Genomic DNA, 24,645 nt, shown 5'->3' with positions numbered 1-24,645 from the left:
ACTGTCATCAGTGATGGTTCGTACAGCATTGGTAACTGAACTCAAAGATCAAGAGGAATACAAGAACTCTGTCTCTGTTTTGGCAAATACATGCAAGTGCTCACTTCAAATAATTGAAGTTTACACTGTCTGCTAAAGGTAAGAATGCATTACACCTGTTAATTTATTAATCAAAGATTTCCTACTCTAAGCAGAGATCATCGGTACACAACACCAGAAGTGCTCTTTTTTCTGTTGAACAATGGGATTCTTTTTTCATTTACTGACATTTTATTAATTTTTCCTAATAAAAACAATAAATTATGATTCAGCTGTTTACTATTTGTGGTTCTGTTTCTTTTTGTTTTGCATAGAATGTTTAAATCCCTCCAATAAACACATTCAAAACAAATAAAAAAATCATTGACTTTAAAGAATCACTATAGTGAGTCCCATGGCAAAATTAACCAACTCTTCAATTCAAATGTAGTCCATTATTACCAGGTATTCCTAGCATATTTTAAAGCTTTGTTCATTTTATTCTTATATAATTCAAAGTAAGGGCAAATAGCCATTTAAAACTAACATAAAAACAATATACAAAAAAAAAAAACATTTTAGAGACAAATTTAGAAAATTTACTGTGAGGTGTACAATTCATAGTAACTTTTTTGAATTCAGAGGCAACCAACCATACCAAAGTACTTTGATATGAAGATGTGCAGCACCACAGTGGCCTGTCGCTGTTGCCATGCTACACTAGTGGGCTGTCACTGTGGCCATGCTAACATAGTGGACTGTCACTGTGGCCATGCTACCATAGTGGACTGTCACTGTGGCCATGCTACCATAGTGGGCTGTCACTGTGGCCATGCTACCATAGTGGGCTGTCGCTGTGGCCATGCTACCATAATGGGCCATAGTGGGCCACCACTGTGGCCATGCTACCATAGTGAGCTGTCGCTATGGCCATGCTACCATAGTGGCCTGTAGCTGTGGCCATGCTACCATAATGGGCAGTTACTGTGGCCATGCTACCATAGTGGACAGTCACTGTGGCCATGCTACCATAGTGGGCTGTCACTGTGGCCATGCTACCATAGTGGGCTGTCGCTGTGGCCATGCTACCATAATGGGCCATAGTGGGCCACCACTGTGGCCATGCTACCATAGTGGCCTGTCGCTGTGGCCATGCTACCATAATGGGCAGTCACTGTGGCCAAGCTACCATAGTGGTCAGTCACTGTGGCCATGCTACCATAGTGATCTGTCACTGTGGCCATGCTACCATAGTGAGCTGTTGCTGTGACCATGCTACCATAGTGGGCTGTCACTGTGGTCATGCGAAATCTTAATAAGTCAGTCTGGGAAAGAGGTATATGCTAATCAGACAGGTGAAAAACTCTTCACCAAGTCTTCAACCCGAGTCTTCCCAGTGGTTACATTCCCAAGATCTAGAAAACAGCTATTTTAATGCCCTTACATAAAGGTGTCTTCTGTACCAACCACTGGAATTACAGGACTATTTATCTCAGTGGTATTATTTGTAAGGCTATAGAATGTACTATAGCTGGGCTAACAGAGAGCTATGTAGGTAACGTTATATCTAGGGATGCACACTAGTTTCACCATGCTGTCTCAACCTGCATGAGGTTCTTTGAAAATGTTACAAAGGTCATGGATAAAACACATATAATCCCTAGTTCCCCACACTTTTTACTTGGATCTTGCTATAGCCTCTGGCACTATTCCACTACCTTGCTGCTAGGATTAGTCACAAACTCTCTTTAATCAGCAGTATTCCATTATAAGTAGATTATTACATAGCTAACTGGCTGTCTAGCAACACCCACACTGTTAAGATTGGGGTAATTATTCTATAAAGCAAAACTTTACCAACAGTATCCCAGAAGGCTCGATCCTGAGCCCTCTCTGCTTTGGTGTGCACTTCTTTGATAGGAAAGCTGATAGCAAGGGATTATAGCTAACCAAGTTGGCTGATAGTTGCAATCCAAAGGCAATTATCAAGTCACATTCTACTACTAAAATTCTGGACTAAATAAATGCTTGCTGTTTTAAATATGGGCTTGCCCTTGAAACTAAAACAATGCAATACCGTTTTCTTTGGAATTTCATCCATCACCACCACATGCCAAGTAGATAACATTCCAGCTAAATCTGGTCCAGACATTACAGACTTGGCTACCTACATTGTAATCCACTCTTTGACTCCTTGTCACACTTAGAAAAGCCTTCTGCTTTGCACAGCTTTTCCTTGCTAATATTGCTACGGGGTCAAGAAAGGTACAATCCTATTAAAAATGCAAACTAAAATGGGTGAACAGATCCTTAACTGTATTAACTCTGATGCCTTGGCACAAACCTTCGGAGGAGTTCAGCTCCTCTATTCCCTCAAATCCTCTGAAGGCTTGGGTCAGGGTACCAGAGGATGAATAAAGTTTTGAAGTGATAATCCTACTTTATTCCCCCCTTACTACTCTGATTCAAAGCTATAAAAGTTTCACTAGCATGTGCCTCACTAAGCACGTAAACCAAAGTAAGAGACTTCAATTATTGGTCATCAAAAAAGAAAAGAAAAGAAAAGAAAGGATCTCGGGTCTTAAAACCAGTAGCCACACTGGCAGGTTCAAAGTCCTAGCCTTCTGCTCAATCTTAAGTAGGCTCCAAAGGGGAGATATCTGTTAGCCTCTGATGCTCTGAATGACCTGTCCTCTTTGAACATGGTTACCAAATTAGAATGGGCGCAATGCAAACATCCGTACTACATACCTAAAACTATACCACCACATTAACTTCACCAGCTGGCATAACACACACCTAACCCAAAATGCCTCCCATTTCTGGAATTGGCTCAGCATTGATGTCTAACAGGACACTTCTCTGATATGCTTTAAAACTAGTCTGAAATCCTAGGAGATAGATTACAAATGTTCATCTCATATACGCAGGTATAATGCACTTACTTGGGAACACAATCTGCCAGCAGTATGGGCTGATGTGGCTGAGCTTCTCAAATGCCTCCTTCGTTGTAAGCTAAGAACCTATAAAGCAGTAACACATGGCTACAACCGAAGACTTGTATCACTCTTTGTAATAAAAAGGAAGCTTTAGCTGCCCTCGTGTACTACTAGTTTTATACAAAGTATGGCAAAGGGAAGTATCTAACAGCTTTTAAAGTTGTTGACTGATTCATAGCTCTCATCTGTCCCTAATATGCAATGAAACCCCAGACCTTGGCTTACATTTCTGTTCTCCCTCCTACAATCCTGACAGGAGTGCAATGATTAGAGTAAATATTAGACTTTACAGCCAAAGACTTCTCATTCTCCAAATATACATCCTGATGCAAAAGCTATTACACTTTCAATGTTCTAACTATTCCTTAGTAAATGGTTTTATGTCATTCTTGTTTACTTTTTCCATAATGCACGTTAATAGCTGGGCAACTTTGGCTTCATTAGAACTATACTTAGCTTCTGACTACAGTTTCTGAGGCAGCATGCAATTTTACTGATTTCAAATCTATTAGCAGGTTTCTGATGCAGCACTGTGCTGAATATTAGTAGCAACCCAAGGTTTGCAAAGATATAACAATGAGGTTGGCACATATGAACCTTGTTATAACAAGGCAGCTTTTTTCTCTGGATTTTGAAATTCTGCTCATTTTGTGTGGCGGGGGTGGGAAGCGTACACTGCTTGCTGTTGATTTTTTTGTGAAGCCTATTTTTCTTGCCAGAATAAAGAATGCAGGGTATTATTTTGTTCCCATTGCAACCAGTATGCATTTTAAGTATATGGATGGCTACTCTCAACATCCTTGATTCACAATTTTTTACTAGAATACTGCATGAAATATACCACACAAGCAGAGTTTCTTTTGGTTTCTTTTTGGTTTCTTTATTTAATTTTATCATGGCTAGTTGAAAAGTACTGTCCTTCTATTGCTGACAGAGAGCCTACAATTTGCACTTGTGCATTGTTGGTGATTTCTTTTGTTTACTTTTTCTAACTGTTGTGCTTCTGCATAATTGCTATACACAATTTTGAAGGTCAGGGATAGAAAGACACGGCCCTTGAAAAGCCCTCTTCTTATGTGTTTCTTGTTCTTGTCAAATTAGATTTCATTTGTTTTAAAAAAAAAAAAATCAATGAAATGTAATTGCACTAACAGATATGAAACTCTACATTGCTTTATGTCTGTCTGTTGGTTTATACAAATTTTTATGTTGATGTTGAATGTAGAATATCTCCCTCTCTTTAGATATGTAGTGTCTATATCTATACATACATATTTATTGATATATATGTTTGGAAATTTGTATTCCTGCAAGACTGATGTTATTATCCGTTATAAACCATGGTTAACAGACAATGACTGGAAACCAGTTCTGTCAGGGTATAAATGTTTTAACAGACATGTTATCAAAAAATTAGGCGTAGGTTCTATGATAGGGATTAAAGACAGTTATAAAATCTGCGATTACTACATGTTGAATGACAGTGTGACAGTGTAGAATGTGTAAAGTACAGTTGTGTACACTTACCATAAATGTAGATGTTCAAGTGTATTCACTGCTGCAGTCTTACATTTGGGTTATCTGCTTGCAGGTTGCCCTCAGTTGGCCTAATTAACAATGTCTTGGGTTCTGCATCTGTTGCTGTCCCTTCTTTCATGATGTCAGGTGTCAGGGGTATAAAACATGCAGCTGATGACATTACATCAGTTTTTCTTGCCCCAGATGTCAGGTGCCCCCCCCTAATGGGTAGCAATTAAACATAAAAGCACAAAGATATACCTCCAACAAAAAGCAAATACACCAAAAAGGCGTTTAAGCATAGTAAAGGAAAGTAGAGGTATAGCCAAAAGAAGTTAGGGTGCTGGAGGGAGGGTAACCAGGACTGCAACAGTGAATACACTCGAACATCTACATTTATGGTAAGTGTACACAACTGTACTATGTTCTTCATGTTTCACTGTTGCAGTCATTACATTTGGGTAGATTCCCAAAACTATGGTTGGAAGAAGGAATTTAAATAGCATTAGGGCCAGCTATAATGCCCTGCAAGACTGCAGTGGCAAAGCCAGCTCTGGGTTTAGAGAAAATTGGAAAATGATAATGCTTGACAAAACTCCAGGTAGCAGCTTCTAGGATGTCCCTGGTAGGGACGCCTCTGAGAAAGGCTGTAGAGGTAGATGCAGCCCTGGTGGAGTGAGGTCTGATCCCTCGGGGGATAGGTTTTCCATGGTGCTTATAGGAGAAATTAATGCAATGGCTTATCCATTTAGAAATGGTTTGCTTTGAAATAGCCTTCCCCTCTGCAGCAAATGCCACCAGCAGTTGTTCAGATTTCCTTTGAGGTTTAGTCCTGTCCAAGTAGAATCTAAGTTGTCTCTGCACATCTAAGGAATGCAGTATCTATTCCCCTCTATTCTGCGGATTGGGAAAGAAGGTTGGCAAATGAATGGACTGATTAACAGCCACACTGGATACCACCTTGGGCATGAAGGATGGATTGGTTCTGCGGGACACCCTGTCCGCATGAAAGATGATGAAAGGCTCCACTGCCATAAGGGTCTGTAATTCAGATACCCTTCTAGCTGAAGTGATTGCTAAAAGGAAAACTGTTTTCCAAGAAAGAAATTTTAAGTCTGCAGTAGCAGCTGGCTCGCAAGGAGGTAGAGTGAGTTTCTCCAAGATAACGTTAAGGTCCCAGGCTGGGGTAGGAGCTCTCCTGGGTGGTCTCACATTTTTGGCCTCTCTGAGGAACTGCTTGAGCAGTGGATGAGAGAAGAGGGGAGGTTCTGTGTTATAATGAGCTGAAATTACTGAGGAGTGGATTTTAATGGAGGAAAAAGATAGGCCCTTGTGAAGCATCTCAGTTAAATATTGTAAAATTGGAGGTAAATTGGGTGCTGCTGTGCTCATCCCTTGAGATTGGTTCCAGGCACAGAATTTTTTCCATTCTTCAGCACAGAATTTTTTCCATTCTTCAGCACAAGATTTTTGAGTACTAGGCCTCCTTGCCTCTAAAATTATATCTATCACAGGTTTGCTGAGGGATGCTAAAGGAGAGATTAAGTAATTAGCCAGGCTGCAAGGTTCAGTGTTGGAAGCTGGGGGTGCAGAATCTGGTTCTCCTGCTGAGACAGCAGGGAAGGAGTCTGAGGTAGGTGTCATGGAGATAACCATGACACACTGCGCAGGAGGGGGTACCAGTGTTGGCGTGGCCAGTCTGGAGCAATCAAAATCATCCTTGGTTTGTCCTGTTTGACTTTTAGTAGTACTTTGGAGAGCAGAGGCAGAGATGGGAAGGCATAGACTGATAGGCTTTTCCAGCTGAAGGACAGAGCATCCACTTTCCAGGCTTATTTGTGGGGAGTCCTTGTGCAAAATTTGTCCAATTGGTAGTTCTGGGGAGAGGCAAACAGGTCTATATCTGGGCTCCCCTATTTTCTTGTCAACATGTTGAAAATCCTTGGTTCCAGTTTCCACTTGTCTGGGTCCATGAGGTTTCTGCTTAGTCCATCTGCCAGTGTACTGAATTTTCCTGGCAGGAAATGAGCTCCTAGGTGCACTTGGTAGCTCAAGGCTGTGTTCCACAATGCCATGGCTAGTCTGCAGAGGGGGGTAAGAATGCGTACCCCCTCGGCTTGTTTATGTACCACATAACAGTGGTGTTGTCGATCTTTACCATTAGTTGTCCTGGAAGAATGTGGTCCTTGAAGGCTGTCAGAGCATTCTGTACAGCTAACATTTCTTTTTGATTGATATGCAGGTACATTTGACTTGAGTTCCATTTGCCCTGAATGCACTTCCCTGCCAGGTGAGCCCCCCCATGCATAGTCTGATGCATTTGTTGTTAGGGTTTGGGTGGCAGGGGGTGGTGTGAAAGGTAGTCCCTTGTTTTGGTGTCAGGCCACTGCCCACCAAAGGAACTCTAGGCGTAGGCAAGGTATGTATGATAGGAATCATTGTTTCTGGGTCTTGAGAATGTTGACACCATAGGCTTTTTAGATACCACTGTAGTTTCCTCATATGCAGTCTTGCATATGGAATTAGAAGAATGCAGGAGGCCATGAACCCCACGGCTTGCAGTATTTGTCTTGCAGATAGCAGGGGTTTTGTGGCCACTTGTTTGAAGTAGGTTGTCAAATGAATTTGCTTTTCTTGCGTGAGGTAAGCCATCTGGGAAGTTGTATTCAAGCTTGCTCCCAGGAATATAATTTGTTGTCAGGGTACTAGGTGTGATTTCTTTTCATTTATGGTATACCCAAGACAAGTTAAAAACCTTTTTACAAAAGCCAGATGATTCAAAAGTATGTCCTGGCTTTCTGCCCGAATTAGACAATTGTCTAGGTATAGGTATATTTGAATATTTCTTTACCTACAAAATGCAATAACTGGAGCTAGGCACTTTGTGAATACCCTGGGCGCAGTAGATAAGCCAAAGGGCAGTGCAGAGAACTGATAGTGCATGTAGCCTGCTTTGAAGAGTAGGTATCGTCTGCAAGATTCCCTGACTGGGATGTGTAGGTATGCTTCTTTTAAATCTAGTGTTGCCAACCAGGCATCTTTGCCTAGCACAGGAAGTAATTGGTGAAGAGTCAGCATCTTGAATTTTGGAATCTACAAAAAGGTGTTTAGAGTAGACAGGTCCAGGATAGGATGCCACGAATTGTCTTTTCTGGGTACCAGGAAAAGTCTCGACTAGAAACCTTGTCCCTTTTCCTCTTCTGCTACCAGCTGAATAGCCCCCATGCTTAGGAGAGAAAGTACTTGTTTTTGGTCCTCTGCCCACTGATTTGGGGTAGGTCCAGCCACCCGCTTAGTGTTGGCAATGTGTGGAAGTGAAATCTGTATCCCTGGGACACTACATTTAAAACTCATTTGTCCTGGGTAATGAGTTCCTGGTTCTTTGCATGGAGAGCAATATTTCCCCCCAAAGGGGCAGTCAGTTGATAAGTGCTTGGAAATTGTAAAAGGAAGTCATTGAGACAGTTTATCATAAAGGGGGGGGGGGTCTTATTATTCCCAGACTTGGAAGTGGAGGCCTCCCACTGCTTAGTTCTGTGAGTCCCCTGGGACTGAAACCTGGGGTTTTTGATGTGTCTGGGTTTGGCTTGAGAAGACCTGTAAGGGGTTGGAAAGGACCAATTCTTAGAGGGCCAGTGCCTACTAAATCTAAGAGGCTGAACTTGTAAAAAATATTTAACAGTTTGCACTGATTTAGCTTTATCTTCCATCTTTTTAAGAACTTCCTCAGCCTTGTTGCCAAACAGGCGATCCTGATTTAAAGGAACATCCAGCAGTTTAGCCTTAACATGATCAGGCAAAGATTGCTCCTTAAGCCAGGCATGCCTTCTGAGCACAGACCCAGTAACAGCAGCCCTGCAAGAGGCCTCTAATGAATCAAAACCACATTGGAAAGTATGCTTTCCAACTTGTTCGGCAGAATGCATTAAATCCTGTAATTCTTTATTTTCCACACAGTCAGGAATCAACATCATTTTCTGTTTAAAAAGTCCAATAACATGTTGCTGATATTTTAACATATGAAACTGGCAGTTTAAAGCCCTAATGGCCAAAGTTGCAGAAGTGTAAACCTTCTTACTCCATCTATCCAGTGCCCTGGAGTCTCTATCAGAAGGGGTAGGATTTTTAGTAGTACAAGCCTTAATGCCCTTGGGCACCTGTGAAAGTCTCTGGATCTGCAATATGATTTTTGAAAAGGAACTTGTGGGACTCAGGGACTCTGTAGTATCTGTCAGGTTTTCTGGGAGCAGGAGGCAGGGAATCAGGGGCCAAACTAGATTCCAAGAAAGCATCATCAACAATGTCTAGCACAGGAGGAATAGCTAAAGGCCTATGCTGAGGCAGATGAAGGAAATCCCTAAGCCTCTTTTTTGAATCAGAAAAATCCTGGCTTTCCCAGTGGAATTGCTCCCTTTTGGTTTCCCCAAAAGAAAAATCCTCAGGAGGGGAAGCAGAGGGAATACAGTCCTCTGCATCGGAATCCTCATAAGTAGGTAAGAGCAAATCCAGATCATCAGAAGATTTAGAAAAAACAGAATCCTGATCAGAAGATTCATAATCAACCTCAGTCCTAGGCCTTTTAGAAAGGGGGAGAGGATTGGCTACCCCTGATTAGAGTTATTAGATCTTCAGCCATTCTTATTTGTTTTTTAGGCATAGAAGCCTGAGCATGTGGCCTGGGCGTTGGTTTTTTAGACATGGATTGAGATTTAGGCCCAAGTAATGAAGGAGGCGTCAATTTAATATGAAAGTCTGTAGGCCTGAATACACCCTCAGAAGCCGGTGCCTGCACAGCAGCTCCGGACCCATCCAAGGTAGAGACATCCGCGGGGTCCATAGTTGAAGCATCTCGCGGCATACCGGACTCCTAATGGGTCTCAGTAGGGACCTGCTAGTCAGACATCTCTATCTTTATCTTTGCGTTTTTTTAGAATCCCAGTAGTCAGTTGGCTAACCGATGACATTTCTGGATAATTAAACCGACAACCAAAATATTTGGAGATGAAAATATGCTGACGATGGATAGTGCGCTTATTAAATAAAGCACAAAACTGACAGCAAGGTATGTTTTGGTCAGGGCCTAGGCAAGGAATACAGTACGAATGAAAATCTTTATGAGGTATTTGCTTTCCACAAGTAATGCAATTATTAACTTTTACTGACATTGGTAAGGAGCAAGAAAACGTTTCCCCAACAGGGTAGTTAGCTTTAGTTGAAGACTTCAGTTCTGAAACTCGAAAAAGAAAATTTCAGGAGTCGGCCGACTGGCACTTGCAAACTGCTTCTGCTTCGGGCACTGCACGGCAAGAAAGACTGATGTAATGGCATGTTTTATACCCCTGACGACCTGACTTCATGGAAGAAGGGACATCAACTGACGCAGGATCCAAGACTTTGTTAATCAGGCTGACTGAGGGCAACCTGCAAGCAGATAACCCAAATGTAATGACTGCAACAGTGAAACATGAAGAGCATCTGTGACAAATAAAGGCAACACGGGAACAGATAACTGTTGGATTTTATAGACAACTATAATCAAGTGCTGATGACCTTGAGTAAATCATATGCCATGAAACACAGTAGGAAAAATAACAGTAACTGCAGAGTTAAATTTATCAAAAAGATATTGGAATAATATTGATTAAAATATTATTATGGAAATATCTTTTTTTTAGACCCACTAAGTCATTTGTAATGACCTTTGTTCCCTTAGATTTTGTTTGGCTTTATTCACCTATATAAATTATAAACAAATTAATAAAAACTGCTGATTTCCTTATCTGGTAATGCTCTTTATCAAAAGGAACTGGACTGATGACTGAAATACTGGCAAAACCAAATGTTCATCATGTCAGGTCATACTTTAATGAAGAAGATAATTACTCACAGTTTTTAACCATTTCTACATTATTCTTAGACTGATCAGATATCTGCATCTTTGTCACTGGCTGTGTAGCACAGAGATGTACAACTCTGACTGCCATCTGGATGATCTGGGGTTGACTAGTGAGCCTAGTTCTTGAAAAAATAGCGAGGAAGGACGAGAGTTACTAGCAAACTTAGGACTGTACGTCTCAAAGAGAGGAATGGTAGCTTACTATGATGCAATGCAGACTCCATGTAGAAGCTTGAGGATGCAGTTAGCAGCACTGAGACACAAACTGAGCAATGTGTCGATGCTTTTTATGCAGAAATGGGTCCATGTATGGAAATGTCTATGATCCATTTGGTGATGTCATTACAAGTAGTAGTCATTAAGCTGCTAGAAAGGATTCTTAAGTGCAGGGGAAAAAGTACAGTTGTGTACACTTACCATAAATGTAAATGTTCGAGTGTATTCACTGTTGCAATCAACACACTTGGGTTAGCTGCCTGCAGGTAGCCCTCAGTCTGCCCGAATACCAGAGTCTTAGTATTTCTGCATCGGATGCTGTCACTTCTTCCATTACGTCAGGTTGTCAGGGGTATAAAACAGGCAGCCAATGCCATTACATCTGTTTTTCTTGCCCCAAATGTCAGAAGCCCCCAAATAGGGAGCTAGTATATGGTGGGAACACCATCAGTAAAAAGTAAATACCAATGCCATTAGGAATGGCCATAGAAAGGAGAGATAAGAAAGATAAAGAAAACCAGGGGCTGGAAAGAGGAGAACCAGGACTGCAACAGTGAATAAACTCCAACATCTACACTTATGTAAGTGTACACAACTGTACTATGTTCTTCATGTTTCACTGTTGCAGGCATCACACCTGGGTTGATTCCCTAAGCTTAGGAAGGGTGGAGGCAGTCAGGAAGGTTTAGGGCTGGCTAGTAGTCCTTGCAAGACTGCTGTAGCAAATCTAGCCCTGGATTTAGAAAAGATAGGTAGGTGGTAATGTTTGGTGAAGATGTGTACAGAACTCCAGATTGCAGCTTCCAGAATTGTCCCTGGTAGGGACTCCCCTGAGAAATGCTGTAGAGGTGGAAGTAACCCTAGTGGAATGTGGTCTGATCCTCTGTGAGGTATGATTTCCATGGTGTTTGTAGCAGAAATGGATGCAGTGTGCTATCCATTTGGAAATGGTTTGTTTTGAAATGGCATTACTCTGCCCCTGTAGCAAAGCTGACTAGCAGCTGGTCAGATTTTCTGAAAGGCTTTGTTCTGTCAAGGTAGAACCTGAGCTGTATGTGCACATCCAAGGAGTGCAGGATCTTTTCCCCTTTATTCTGAGGGTTAGGGAAGAAGGTTGGCAAATGGATGGATTGGTTTAAAGCCACACTGGACACCACCTTAGGCATAAAGGATGGGTTAGTCCTGAGGGAAACCCTGTCAGCATGGAAAATAAGGGTTCCACAGCCATTAGTGCCTGTAACTCAGATACTCTTCTTGCTGAAGTTATGGCTACAGGCTGTCTTCCAAGAGAGGAATTTTACCTCTGCTGAAGCAGCAGGTTCAAAAGGAGGAAGCATTAGCTTTTCCAGTACAAAGTTAAGGTCCCAGACAGGGGTGGGTGCTCTCCTAAGGGGCCTTAAGTTGTTAGCCCCTCTCAGGAACTGTTTGATGAGAGGGTGAGAAAATAGAGGTGCCTCAGTATTATAATGGGATGAGATGACAGAGGCATGAATCTTAAAGGAGGAGAAGGATAGGCCTTTGTGGAGTAGCTCTGCTAGGTAATCCAGGATTAGAGGTAAGGAGGGCACTACTGTATCTTTCCCTTGAGTCTGATTCCAAGAACAATATCGTTTTCACTTTTCATCATAGGATTTCCTAGTACTAGGCCTTATGGCTTCAAGAATGACATCCAGCACCTGTTTGCTGAGGGTTGCTGGTGTGGTATTCAAGGTATAAGCCAGGCTGCAAGGTTTAGGGTTTGCAATTATGGATGCAAAATCTGTCCCTCCTGCTGAGACAGCAGGGTAGGAGTCTGGTGAAGGTGCCAGGGTAGCACTGTTGTCAGGCTGCGTAAGAGTGAATACCAGTGCTTCCGTGGCCAGTCTGGAGAAATAGGAATTTCCCTTGATCTGTCCTGTTTTATCTTGAGTAGTACTCTTGAGAGAAAGGGCAGAGGGGGGAAAGCATAAATTGAGAGGTTTCCCCATTAAAAGGATAATGGAATCCACCTTCCAGGCCCTGTTGTGAGGGCTCCTGGTGTAGTATTTGCTCAACTGGTGGTACTCGGGGGAGGCAAAGAGGTCCACCTCCGGTGCCCCCACCTCTGGATCAGAAGGTTGAAGTTGCTGGGCTCCAATTTCCACTTGTGTGGGTTTAGGAGATTTCTGCTTAAGTCATCTGCCAGTGAATTTTGTTTGCCTGGCAGGAATTGAACTTGTATATGCACTTGGTTGCTCAAGGCTGTGTTCCACAGGGCCATGACTAACCTGCATAGTGGGTAAGAATGGGTTCCCCCCTGCTTGTTTATGTACCACATAACTGTGGTATTGTCTGTTTTTATAAGCAGTTGTCCTGGCAGGAATAAGTGTTTGAAGGCTGTAAGAGCATTCTGTACAGCTAGCATCTCTTTTTGATTGATGTGCAGGAGAATCTGTCCTGGCTTCAGTAGCCCTGACTGCATTTGTCTGCCATGTGAGCCTGCCATGCATAGTCTGATGCATCTGTTTTCAGGGTTTGGGCGGTGAGGGGTAGAGTAAAAAAACAGTCCTCTCTTGTGGTTGCATGCTTCTGTCTACCAAAGGAACTCTGCCCTTAGACAAGGTATGATAGGAATGACTGTTTCCAGGTCATGAAAATTTTAGCACCAAAGACTTTTTAAGTACCACTGAAGTTTCCTCATATGCAGTCTTGCATATGGAATTAGCAGAATACATGAGGCCATGAACCCTAGGGCTTGCATTATTTTCCTTGCAGATAGCTGGGTTCTGGTGGCCATTTGTTTGAAGTAGTCTGTCAGATTGAGCTATCTTTCTGGAGTGAGAAATGCCATCTGGGAAGCTGGGAACAAGCTTGCTCCCAGGAATACAATCATTTGATTGGGCACCAGTTGTGATCACATTTCGTTGATGGTGTACCCCAAAGAAGTGAGAAGACTTTTTACAAATGCCAGGTGCTGCAGTAGCAATTCCTGACAGTACGCCTGAATCAGGCAGTCGTCCAAGTATGAGAAAATTTGGATATTTATTTGCCTGCAGTATTTAATGGCTGGAGTCAGGCACTTTGTGAATACTCTGGGTGCAGTAGATAAGCCAAAGGGAAGTGCAGAAAACTGATAGTGCATACAGTCTGCCCTGAAATGTAAATATTTTCTGCATGACTCCCTTATGGAGATGTGCAGAAAAGCTTCTTTTAAGTCTAGAGTGACTAACCAGGCATCCTTGGCTAGCATAGGGAGAAGCTGTTGCAGGGTAAGCATCTTGAATTTTGGGACCACCAGAAAGGTGTTGAGAATAGAAAGATCCAGGATTGGGTGCCATGAGCCCTCTTTTCTGGGCACAAGGAAAAGTCTGGAGTAGAAACCCTGACCCCTTTTGTTCTAGTGGAACAGGTTGAATAGCTCTGATATTGAGCAGGGAAAGTACTTGCTTTTGAGCCTCTGCCCACTGGTTTGGAGGAAGGTCTGGAAACCCACTTGGGGTTGGCAGTGAATGGAAGCAGAATTTGTACCCTTGGGATAAAATGTTTAGGACCCATCAGTCCTGAGTAATGGACATTCAGTTTTTTGCATGAAGGGCAAGTTTTTCTCCTAGGGGCACAAGTAATTGGGCAGGGCTGGGAAGGATAATTGATAAGTCTTTGTGAACTTTTCCATACGGGGGTGGCTTACTACTCTCCGTTTTTGATGTGGGGGCACTCCATTGTTTAGATCTCTGCATACTCTGAGACTGTAGTCTGGGTGGCCTGTTTCCCCTGGCTTTGGTCTGGGAAGGCCTGGAAGGGGCTGGAAAGGACCAGTTTTTTGAAGGCCAATGCCTACTGAATCTAGGTGGCTGCACTTGTAAGAATTCTTTGACAGTTTGCATAGATTTTGCTTTTTCTTCCATCTTTTTAAGAAATCTTTTGCTTTGGTGCCAAACAAACAGTCCTTATTTAAAGGAGTGTCTAGTAATTTGGATTTGACATGATCTGGCAATGTTTGTTCCTTCAGCCAAGCATGCCTTCTCAGTATAGACCCAGTGACTGCAGCCCTGCAAGAAGCTTCTAGAGCATCAAAGCCGCACTGCAAAGTATGCTTACTAACTTGGTTTGCAGAATGAATTAGCTCTTGTAAATCTTTATTTTCTGCACAAACTGGAAGTAACACAATTTTTGTTTAATTAGTTCCATAACATTTTGCTGGTACTTCAACATGTGAAACTGGCAATTCAATGCCCAGATGGCAAGAGTTGCAGAGGTACATACATTCTTACCTCATCTGTCTAAAACTCTGGAATCTCTGTCCAAAGGGGTATGATTTTTGGCTGTAGTAGCCTTAATACCTTTAGGTCCCTGGGAAATGGTCTCTGGATCAGCAGAAGGATTCTTGAAGAGAAATTCATGGGAATCAGCTACTCTGTAGTATCCGTCAGGTTTCCTAGGGGCCAGGGGTGCTGTATCTGGAGTAAGACTGGATTCCATAAAAACATCACCTACAACATCCAGGACAGGGGGTATAGCTAGATGCCTGTGCTGAGGCAACTCTAAAAATTCTCTGAGTCTCTTTTTAGACTGAGGATAGTCTTGGCATTCCCAGCGGAAATGTTCTCTTAAAGTATGCAAAGTTTCAAAAAAAGAAAAATCCTCTGGAAGGGAGGCAGAGGGAATGGATTCCTCTGCGTCTGAATACTCATAGGCTGATAAGGACATGTCCTGATAATCAGAAGGGTCAGAGTCATCAGACTCCTGGTCTGTGGAATCTTAGGAAACTCATATATTTGTCTTTTAGCAGGGGAAGGCTGGCTTCCCCTAATTAGGGTGATAAGATCTTCAGCCATTCTAAGCATTTGTTTTTGTGACATGGGAGCTTGAGCATGCACTTTGGTCATTGGTTTTCTAGGCATAGTGCATCGTCTGGCCCTAAGAAACTCGGTAGTTTTAGCTAAAAACGAAGTTGTCAGTTTGATCCGAAAATCAGTAGGTTGAAATACATCCTCAGAAGCCGGTGCCTCCACAGCAGCTCTGGACCCATCCAAGGTAGAGACATCCGTAGGTTCCATAGTCAAAGAAGCATCTCGCAGCATACCAGACTCTGAATGGGTCTCAGCAGAGGCCTGCAAATCCATAGAAGTGGGCATCAGGGGCTGCAAAGGCACCTCACTGAGTACCAGCAGACTGGCGACTAGCTTAACAGAAGCGCCGTCATCAGTTTTGTACCTATGCGGTTTGTCTCTGTCTTTATCTTTATGGTTTTTTGGAAGATTGGTAGTCAGATGGCTTACCGAAGCCATTTCAGAATATGGAGAACGAGAGCACGATGACAGATGCTTCAGGTATTAAGGCCTAAAACTGACAGCGAGGGACGTTGTGGTCTGGGCCTAAACAGGTGATGCAATAAGAATGAAAATCTCTGTGAGCTATTTGCTTTCCACAGGCAAGACAATTGTTAACTTTTTCTGACATTGGTTAGAGCAAGAAAAAAAGGATCCCCAACGGGGTACTTAGCTTTAGAAGACTTCAGGTTTGAAACTCGAAAAATGAAAATTTCAGGTAGCTGCCGACCAGCACTTTCGAACTGCTTCTGCTTCAGGCTCCTCGGCAAGAAATGCTGATGTAATGGTGTCGGCTGCCTGTTTTACACCCCTGATGACCTGACATCATGGAACAAGCGACAGTATCCGACACAGAAATACTAAGACTCTAGTATTCAGGCCGACTGAGGGCTACCTGCAGGCAGATAACCCAAGTGTGATGACTGCAACAGTGAAATACGAACAACAACATCTACTCCCCGTGAATGAATGAATGATAACCATTCCACTTTTCCATTCTCACCACAGCACCTGTAAAAATGATTGGCAGAGAATAAATGGGCTGATGGAGGGAAAAGACAGAAAAACAAATTAAGAAAAAAAAATCAGCTGAGTTGTCATCTTTCATCTACGATCTTTGCGAATTGTCTCATGTCACAAAAGCATACCTCATTCAAAAGTATTTTACTTAGAAAGTGGTACCCATAGGAAAATTGTAAAAAGTCTAGTCAGTTACGGATTTAAAACTATGCTGATCACTGTAAGGACTTCTTTAAATATATTTTATTTCATCATAGGCCACTGCAAGGAAATAAGTCCTCTTAAAAAATTACAGCAACCAAAATATTAAAGCTTTCTGATCTATGATTTGTCAGACAGAAAAAAGCTTTACAGAGAAACGGACATCTAACAATCTGTGAACAAATCAATATACACAAAGATTGCTTCTAAATAAGAAGCAGAGGATGATTAAAAATGCAACATTTTGAAAGAAAAGTGCCTCTCATTACATCCGAGTGTCCAGGCGTTTCTGCAATTACCTCCTACTGCTCCTCTAGGTGTCAAATATTACTTGTTCATACTTGCATTCATAATTCCAAAATCATGCTTCATGTAAGGTATCAAAATATTTTATCTTGAAGCATACATGATGGCAAACACAATTATATTGATATTTGACCTCTGTCCATGAGTATTTGTTAGAATTGTAAGGCAATAACTTCATTTTTAAAGGCTCAGGCCACACCCACTAGGAGTTAAAGGTATACACTCAAAAGACTTGTACTGGAAGAAATGAGTTAAATGGGAATCCAGATGAAATGATCCTGAGTGCACAAAACACAAATTTCAGCAGGCGACCAATGCCTTTTATAACATTTTTCTTGCCAGTCTAATCGTTTACAGAATCACAAATGAAAACTGTTTCCATAAACTCATACTGGTACAGCTAGAACATTTTTTGAATGAGGTGTATAACTCTGGAATTCTTCCAAATCCAGAAATTACATTCCATCTATACAGGTGTGGCTACCTTAATCCTCTCACTGGCACTTCTGGTTTTAACATCTTAATTTTCAAATATTGATTTTTTAATATATTTCTGATGAAATTATTGCTTTAAATGCAGTTTCTATGTTATTTTGTTTTTTCTGCAAAATGACATTTTTTAGCTATTTAAATACTTTAATAAAGAAATAAATAAAATGAGAATAATAAAACTTCCGGGAGTTACCCATTTCATCATTTTCATCTGTCAATCTGCTGCACCTTCGTGGAGTGTTTCCATGACTGTATTTCAATGAATCCCTTTTGGAAGCTCAGCCTTAGCAACAATGAAATCAGCATAGCAGACAGTTTTACATTTCCCACATATTCCCTGTAGAATGAAAAAAAAACATGGATAACATGCTAAACATCCCACTGTGTAACCAAAAGCTGCAGCTACATGTTTGAAATAACATTAATGCCATACTTGTTGAATGGATGCAATAACTAAGGGGGGGGGGTCACTTATCATAAAGAAAGACATTAAATTGAGTAATTAATACCTACCAAGACAACATAAGAAACAACAGTGATGTCCATTCGATACACTGGTACTCCTGTATTTCTTTACATGTAAATTTTTAATGTTCTTGGTTACTTTCCAAAAGTTGCACCCTTATTTTGCTCTTAAAAGCCATCTGTTGGCGTAAGCTAAATGCTGACAGTATTTTCCATTGCATTATTTAAATACAGATGTCGATTACTCAATTTAATTTTTTCGTACCTTTAAAAAAATCCATTCCTATACAAAAATCACATTAGTTTCATGTGATTTCAGGAAACAAGAAAGGCAATGACTAAAAACAATTTTAGCAGAAGCTGCAATTTAAAAGTATATGGCACCACTTCTGCTTGGTTGTGTCATCTTAAAAATTCATGCTGTGGATACAGGAGATACACCAGTGACTTATTCTAGTGCACGGAAATTCTATGGCCGCAATAAAAGTGTGCCTTTAATCAGGCTGCTTCCACCAGCCTGCTTCAATCATTCTGTATACCAGACATTAGAGCTTTTAAATTTCTGATCAGGGTATACTGTGTCAAGGACCATGACCCACAGGTAGTTGTCAGAGGGTAGCACAACCAGTGCACTTGAATGCCTGACTGAAAGCAAAATTCAGTGTCAGATGTGTCAATTTGTAAACCAAAATGATGATGCTAAAATACAGAAACGTTTTAGTAAAACTATATACAAAAATAATTTTTTGAAGATATTATGGGAGATGTATGAATTACCTTTGACATAAAATAGCCAGAGGACAATGACTGCTGCCTTTCCATATCTTCCAATAGCCCACTCATGTTATATTTTACCCACTTTTCTTCTGGAGGTACTTTGCAGTACTCAAACCTGCAGCTATCAAGATGTGTATTTGGCTGAGCATTAGAAACTCTTGCAATTGCTGTATTCTTTTCCCGCTTTCAGATCTGTTATGATCTGAAGTACTTGTAGGCTATAGATTGCATCATCACTACCTGCGGTTTTGTATCTCCCTTTAATAATCTTAAAGCATTCTGTTATTTATCTTTGCAGTAACAAGTTCATGGCCAGGATTATTTTAATTTAAAAGATATTTTCTTATAGGTTCATTGCCCTTGCGGGCTATTTTAAGCCTAGCCAGTTTCCAGTTTGGTGATCAAATTAATCTAACCTATTTGGATATAGAGTGGCCTTACACATTCCATGGCTGATAATTATATATTACCTATTGATAATAAATGGGATCATATCATAGAAAATTTGAGGGGACCTACACATGGCATAAAGCATTTAGGAGCTGCCTGTGTCCATTAGTAGTGCAGGGGCAGTCTTATGGTAAATTTTCTGTTTTTAATCCATAAATCTAAGTTGCACTTGAAAATGGGCAGGTTCCATTTTTGTTACCACTAGCAGCAGGGCACAATATCTGAAATTTATAATATACACCAAACAGGCATAGCAATTATATACTGGAGTACTTCAACACATTTGGAAGGTAACATAACTCCATCTTCTCCATATCTATGTAACAGTACTGTACACTGGAGTGCTAAATAAAGGGAAAATATTATATTACTCTCTCTTTCTCTCTTATCAGCGGTGACTGTATTAATTGTGCTGAATTCACCTGGGCTGTCTGAAACTGGTCAAACTGTGATCAGTACACTACAGCAGTAAACGGAAAATAAATGGGGTTTAAAATCATAAGGGATTATGGGGGATAGTGACAAGACTTTTTACCTGTACTGCTGTCATAATTTAGATGACAGTTACAATACATAACAGCCAAAACTTTTTAACAGTGTGTTAAACCATATATCTCAGAGAACCAGGTTAAAAGTAGAAACCAAAGACTATCTAACGTTCAAGCAACATAATTTCAGGAATTGGTTGCCATCCTGTATAATTTACAGAGTTTGTTTTATCCAGTCCAATGCCTGGTCAGGAATATAATGAAGTAAACAAAATAAGTTAGGTACATACCTCAGGGGTTGATGAAGTCAATAAAGAAGAAACTCCTATGACCAAACTTCATTTTTTACTTAAAAGAAGCGAGAAAGAAAAATCCCCACAACAGTTATGCTAGCCTATCACCGGGTGTGGGTGTGGCTATCATGCTGAGCCAACCCTGTAAATGACAGCTCATACACACCCAGTCCCGTGTTCTTGTAACGCCTGTACTCAACACATCACTTCATGTATAAACTGCAATGGTAAAAAAAGTTGTCCTCATGCAGCTGACATTATCACACATGCACCTGCCTGGTGACATCAAACATAAGTTTAAAGTTGGGGAAAAAAAATTGGGAATAGAGGGGGCCACATGGGAATTTGTGGCACCCCATTATTTTGCCCCCCAAACCAGTAAATAACGAGCAATTCAGTACGGTTGAGAGGTCTGACATTGATCATGCATTTTTTGGCATTTACTTTCTGTTCATGACTTTGGTATTAGTTATTTGGAACAAACCTTCCTGCAGGATGGCTAAATCATTTGGGGATTCAATGAGTGCTCCTAGCCTGCAGTCTCTTGGAAACTTCATCAGCTAGGGTCCATTGGTATTGGCTAATAGGTTTAGGATTATAATCTTACATTTTATTCTATTTTATTGACTTTTACTGGTTTGGGATTATTATTTTATAATCCTACTCATTCAAGGCTGTCTCATGTCAAAATGTTCTTGAAAGTTGCATATCAGGTTGCAAAGTAAACTAGTGGCCCTTCCTTGGGATCTTAATTTTATGTTAGAGAAGTTAATTCTTGCTCTATTTGAATCAGCTAATCTGGCTGACTTGTGGTTCTTAACATGCAAAACATTTTAAAGATTTCTTTGACCTCTGCAAGAAGAGTATCTGAGCTGTAAGCTCTTATGGTGAGAAAACCTTAACACATTTTCCTTAGAGACTGGGTTTCTTTGAGAGCTAATCCTTCTTTCATGCCTAAAGTGGCATCCAAGTTTACTTTAAGCCAAACTATCAATCTTCCCATTTTTTTACTGAATTTAAAAATGAGGGAGAACGGATACTCCATACCGTGGATGTCCACAGATAACTCAAGGACTATCTTGACAAAAGTATTCCTCTCAGAAGTTTGGATCAATTGTTTATTTCTTGTGAAGGTAAGAAGAATGGACAACCTGTGTCAGAACAGGTCATTTCCAGATGGCTGTCTAAGACTATTACCTTTTGTTATACTCACCATAAAAAATCAGCTCCAGGCAGGGTCAAGAACCTCTCTACCAGGACTTTGGCTTGATCTATGGCTGTTTAAAAAGGGTTGGATTCCATAAATATTCTAGAAGCTGCTTTATTCACTTTGTGGGTCTAGATCAGTTTATCACAATGCAAGTGCCGTGAGCACCAAATTGTTGACCCTCAATCAACAGAAATCATTTCAGCGATTCGCTGAATTTACTGAGGGCTAGTAAATACTTGCCCTACAGCACAATCTTGCCTTTTTCTTCACTATAGTATGATCTGAGTTGGTACATATAGTTGGGGGGGTGAAGTCCCCTACTTGGTGGGTTCGATTTGTGTAGCTGTCAGTCTATTGTGCTGTAGGGCAAGTCAAGTTCAGTGAATCGCTGAAATGATTTTCTTTGAATGAGGGTCAACAATCCAGTGTTTGCTGCAATTGCATTGCGACAAATATAGACCCCACTGTGCATACTTTTTACAAAGGACTATAAAGCTTGATTCCTTCGCAAGGTCCAGATCAAGCATTTACTAGGACCATTCTCCAGGAGTTCATTCAGTGATCAATATGATAAACATAGTACAGTTGTGTAAGCTGAGCTAATCATAGCAGTAGATGTCCCAATGATCAGTGCTGCATAACATTATACTGAAGATTATAAGAGGAGGTTTCTTGGAGTTTTAAACGTTATAGGTAAGGTGCAAAAGCAAATGTTATGTTTCTTTCTATCAGCCAAGGGGATAAACAGAGAGTAAACTTTGGGGAGCTGAAATGTAGTATTTTCATAAAAAATAAAAAAAAAATTGTTCAGGGTTTTCTTTTGCGAAATGCAGATCCAAATTATTGAATGAGTTTATCTAATTTTTTTTTTTTTTTTTGGTTTTCATACTAAGGCTGTCTTTCTTGAATATTTAAAAGTTGTAAGTTAGGACAGACAGCAAACTTTCTGTTTCTACACGTGAAGCAAAGAAATTAACTGCTACTGAATTTATCAAAGGTGCAGAGTGCTACTTATTTATTTATTTACTTACTTACATGTTTACAACAAAGCAAGACTATTCAAAACTTTTATAGAGAAAGCTGCCAGAACAGGCTTTTGAGATAATGTATATCATTTTTTTTCTTGTTCATCACATCCCAGTCTGTACTGTGTTTTTCTAGCCAAGTGTCTCTGGAGTTAGTACCCCTTATGTAAATTTAGTTTGAAATTATTTATTAACCAAGCCCTTTTTGGTCATGGTCTCGGCCACAAGGGCAAGGATAAACACATACAAACTATCATACACATACACAAACACACAAAATATTTTATTTATTTATTTAACATTTGTTTACCAGGATAGTACAACTGCACAACTAGTGTCCATTTTCGGCGGAGTCCTGGAGAGAAAAGCTCCATACAGTTACAAAGAGTAAATGAATGGTAACATTTTTGGTTGCAAATTCAAAAATGATAACGGTTAGGAAACATGCTATGCCTAGTAAAAACAATATATACAATGAGCATAGGTAGAACACAGTACTGCAAGGCATTTGCCTAGTAGTAGCAATATGTGCAATATGTACAGTGAGCATTGGTAGAGCACAGTATTAGTGAACACCAGAAGCATACCAGTTAGCTAAGTGGGGTTCATAAACTTCACTCCCTGTTTGATTAGTATAGTGTACACCTTACCATCCTTTAAATTTTATTTGTCATGTATAATTACAATATGTATTTTTTTATTTATTTTATTCATTTAATATACATGCATATGTGTAGAGAGAGAGCGCCTGAGAGAGACAGACAGATTGGCAGAAACATCGTGTGAGTAATTAGACTAGAATATTCTAGTGAGTAGAAGCCATAATATCCTGAAAAAAATCCATGCAAACATTACACTATGATCAGGATGGAACCCTGCAGTTGTGAGCCAGAGATCATACTAAATGACTCAGTGGGTACAGCTCCCACTCAAATCGCACTTGTCACTACTAGATAGCGATCACTGCAAGAGAATGAAAAGTTCCTCCCATTAAACTGACCAAAATTCACCTACCCTGCCATTTATATCTTTTCACAAACTATTTATCTTCTCAAACTTTTTCCATTGTACTATTCAAAGTTCTACTTAATAGCAGTATCTAGTACCACCTCACAAAATAGCCATGAACATGAATACAGAGTGCACACAATTTGCTGAAAAAGACACTCTAATATAAAACATCTCTCTTGAATGCCCCACTGACAAAGGTAAGACTAGGTTTCTACTAGAAGAATATGTTTCACTGAATCATATTTTTGTAATGGAAGGATGTTACTTTAGAGTAAGTATGAAGGCACATTATTCGCTAGCTTTCAAAGACTTCATAATTGTTACTTGAGTCATATAAAAGCTGCCACGTGCTCAGAAAAGAAATGCATTTGACTTTGACACAAACTTGTACATCTGTGAGGAGGAGAAGCATTTACAGAAATTTGAAGCAAAACTCTCATCAGCTCCCTCATCTTGTGATAATACACACAACCACTCACCGCTATATAATTGCAGCATCTGAAGAATACACTATAAAAAGCTTTATCTTTGCACCAAAAAGTGGTAAGAGCAAAAACCTCATACATGTGGTTCATTAAAAAGACCTCTCACTGACCACAGCAGATGAAATGACCAGTCACAATCACAAGGACTATGAAAACTTTAATGTTGTAAAGTTTCTACCTGGAAATTTATGCACAGGGCCTTTCTTCCTTTTTAACAAAATTGGAAAAGTATATAATAAGGAAAATGTACGCTAATGGAGATGCAATTTGATAATTAGAACTTGATGGCAACATACATTTATGACTGTAAGGTACAAACAGATTTTTGGCTCAAATTTCAATTATTTATCTAGGTTTTATGGCCTGTACACACTTTTATTCAGTGCCCCAACCCCCTGTTATATAAAAAAAAAATCAGGTTTCACTCTTGTGATATCTTTTAATTCTTGCTTTTAAAGCAATAACCAGACATTGAGGAAAAAACTCTACCATACCCCCTTTTTCAGAATTTGTAAAAAATATCCACTTTTATTTAACAGAATGAAACTGATGTCATTAAAATGAGACCAAAACAAACTTCTGTGAATTACAGATTTTTAACTTTATTTTCCATATTATGATCCATATTACATCGTGCTAGAATAATGTGACAATGTGACTCTGTGCTGTCATAACTAATTAAATGACCTAGATTGCTTCTATTTGGTTTGATAATAACTGATTCTGTAAGAAAAAATGCTGCATTTATATTGCTATAATTAACACTGATTTAATATTTTATGATACATGGTAATATAGCAAGTATTACTAGAAAAATTTGCAATTTCTTTCTGGCACTACTTAATTCTACGATTAGCAAATCAAAATGTTAAATATACAGTCACTACTCCACTGCAATCCTGAATCATAAAATGCATAAGTTTAAGCCTTAAGGATACCAGAATTAAAAGCCTAGAGGGTAGGCACTTTATTTTGGCAATGCTAAATT

General features: G+C 40.2%; 1 protein-coding gene across 5 annotated transcripts in view; it reads right to left on the bottom strand.

The window, feature by feature from the left end:
* CHRM3 (cholinergic receptor muscarinic 3) overlaps positions 1-24,645 on the bottom strand; it is a 3,548,735-nt gene that overhangs the window by 3,160,809 nt on the left and 363,281 nt on the right. For all 5 annotated transcript variants that reach the window (XM_044059170.1, XM_044059177.1, XM_044059184.1 and 2 more), the window contains exon 2: positions 17,647-17,790. The gene's annotated coding sequence lies outside the window, so the exon portion shown is untranslated. The remainder of the gene's footprint in view (positions 1-17,646; positions 17,791-24,645) is intronic.

Source organism: Protopterus annectens, chromosome 1.part2 (genome assembly GCF_019279795.1).
Source record: "Protopterus annectens isolate FY-2018-M chromosome 1.part2, PAN1.0, whole genome shotgun sequence".
Classification (NCBI taxonomy): domain Eukaryota; kingdom Metazoa; phylum Chordata; order Ceratodontiformes; family Protopteridae; genus Protopterus; species Protopterus annectens.
This window is presented reverse-complemented; position numbering and strand designations above follow the sequence as displayed.